This window comes from Oratosquilla oratoria, chromosome 7, assembly GCF_046742065.1.
Source record: "Oratosquilla oratoria isolate Oo_2021 chromosome 7, ASM4674206v1, whole genome shotgun sequence".
Classification (NCBI taxonomy): Eukaryota; Metazoa; Arthropoda; class Malacostraca; order Stomatopoda; family Squillidae; genus Oratosquilla; species Oratosquilla oratoria.
Genome location: NC_134783.1, coordinates 71987248 through 71989747, shown reverse-complemented (window position 1 = coordinate 71989747; position 2500 = coordinate 71987248). Strand labels below are relative to the sequence as shown.

The window sequence follows — 2500 nt, the reverse complement described above, 5'->3', positions numbered from 1 at the left end:
GATGAAGGTGAAGCTGGGAAGGGAGGTGTGGGTTTTTGTAAGTTTATATGGACCTGGTAGTGAGAAGAGTGTAGAAGAAAGGGAGTCTTTTTGGATGGATTTAAATGAGTGCATAGATTAGGGAGAAATGTCAATGTAGTTGTATTGGGAGACCTTAATGCTAGAGTAGGAAATGAACAAATAGACGGAGTGATTAGGGAGTGTGGAGTTCCAGGAAAAAGTCGTAATGGAGGCTTGATGGTGGAGATGTGTCTCAAAAGATAGTTCATGATAGTAAATACAGTGTTTCGGAAGAAAGTCAAGCATAAGTACACATGGAAAAGGGTGGTGGATGAGAGGGTGATAGATAGGGCGTTAATGAACCATATAGTGGTAAGAGTAAAGGATGTATATGTTCTAAGGAGAGAGAGTGGGGGAATATCAGACAATTTTTTGGTGGAAGGTAAGTTGAGGGTGGAAAATAGGTGGAGAAAGAGGAAAAGGGCAGAAGGTAGGGAGGTACTTAGAGTGAACTGCTTAAATGAGAAAGAAAAGGAGGAATATAATAAGAAGCTGAGAGAGGAGCGGAAGGGAGTGAATGATAGAGTAGAACTAGGAGTGGAAGAGGAATGGGGATGGTTCAAGGTGTGCAAACATGGTGTGTGGAACAAGGAGGATGGGAGAAATTAGAAGGAAGTGTAGTGAGTGGTGGGATGAGGAAGCAAAGAAGGGTGTAGAAGAGAAGAAGCAAGCTTCCATAGATTGGTTACAAAATATGTACAAAGTAAAGAGAAGAGAAGTAAAGCATAAGATAAAGGAAGCAAAGAGGAGAGCAAATATGAAATGGGGTAAGAATATAACAGAAAATTTTGAAAATAATAAACAATATTTTGGAAAGAAATTAAAGGAGGAATAGGAGGCGAATCAAGTAGAGAGGAAAAGATAAAAGGTGCAAATGAAATGATGATAATGGAAAGAAAAGGCAGTAAGAGGAAGGTGGACAGAGTATTTTAGGGAGTTGCTAAATGTAAAAGAGGATAGGGAAGAAAAGGTAGTTGCAGTGGGAAATGCAAAGAAAATGAATGTGATGAGTGAGGAAAATGGAGGAGAAATAAAGATGAAGTGAAGGCAGCTGTTAAAATGATGAAAGCAGGTAAGACACCTGGGTTGGATGGATGCCATGCAGAATGTCTGAAAAGAAAAAGGAGGTACAGTAATGGTGAACTGGCTGGTGAGGTTATTTGATGTTTGTTTGAGAGAGGGTAGAGTACCGGAGGACTGGAGGAGGTAGAGTACCGGAGGACTGGAGGAGTGCCTTTATAGTTCCACTTTGCAAGGGAAAAGGGTACAAGTGCGAATGTAGCAGTTTCAGAGGGATCAGCTTGTTAATTATAGTTGGGAAGGCTTATGGGAGAGTCTTGACTGAGAGGATTAGGAGAGGAACAGAGGGAGTAACTGGTGAGGAACAGTGTGGGTTTAGAATAGGTACGGGTTGTGTAGATCAGATTTCTGTGAAAGATAGAATGATATAAGGAAAGGTAAGGATATCTTAAGGGCTATTATGGATCTGGAAAAGGCTTATGACAGGGTAGACAGGAAGGCACTGTTAGAGGTATTGCAGATATATGGGATAGGAGGAAAGCTGTTAAGATCAGTTAAGAGTTTTTACGAGAGTAGTAGAGCTTATGTTAGGATTAGAAATGGAGAGAGTGAGTGGTTCGAGGTAAAGATGCGACTTCGTCAGGGATGTTTTATGTCGCCCTGGCTGTTCAATTTATACATGGATAGGGGTGGTGCGAGAGATAAGTGCAAGGGTAGTGGGTCAGGGATTGGAGATGGTTGAAGAAAATGGAGAAAAATTGGGAGATAAGCCAGTTGTTTGCTGACGACACTGCGCTTGTAGCAGGATCAGAGGAGGGATTGAGGAAGTTAGTGACAGAGTTTGGGAAGGTGTGCGAAAGAAGGAAGTTGAAGATAAATGTGGGTAAATCTAAGGTAATAAGATGTACAAGGGGAGAGAATGGCAGCAGACTGGAAGTAAGTATTAAGGTAGAAAGACTGGAGGAAGTGGATAGTTTTAGACACTTGGATGCGAATGTGGCAGAAAAGGGAGGAGTGGAGATGGAGGTAGAATGTAGATTGAGAGAAGCGAGTAAATGCCTTGGAGGATTAAAATGTGTATTAAGAAATAGACATTTGGGAACGGATGCTAAGAAGAGATTGTTTGAAGGAGTGATTGTGCCGACAGCACTGTATGTGACAGAAGCATAGAACATAAGGGAGGAAGAGAGGAGTTTGAACGTGTTTGAGATGAGGTGCCTGAGAAGTATGATAGGGGTTATTAGGCTGGATAGAGTGAGAAATTAGGAAATGAGGAGGAGAACAGGAGTTGAAAGGGAGTTGGGAGATAGGGTGGATGAAAGAGTATTAGGATGGTTTGGACACATGGAAAGAATAAGTGAAGAAATACTAGTAAAAGAAGTGTGGAAGGAGTGAACATGAGGGGTTGACCTAGGATGAG

The 2500-nt window shown here is 41.7% G+C and overlaps 1 protein-coding gene across 1 annotated transcript in view; it reads left to right on the top strand.

Annotated features, from left to right (window-relative positions):
• LOC143027208 (muscle-specific protein 300 kDa-like) overlaps positions 1-2500 on the top strand; it is a 182827-nt gene that overhangs the window by 179401 nt on the left and 926 nt on the right. The window lies entirely within an intron of this gene.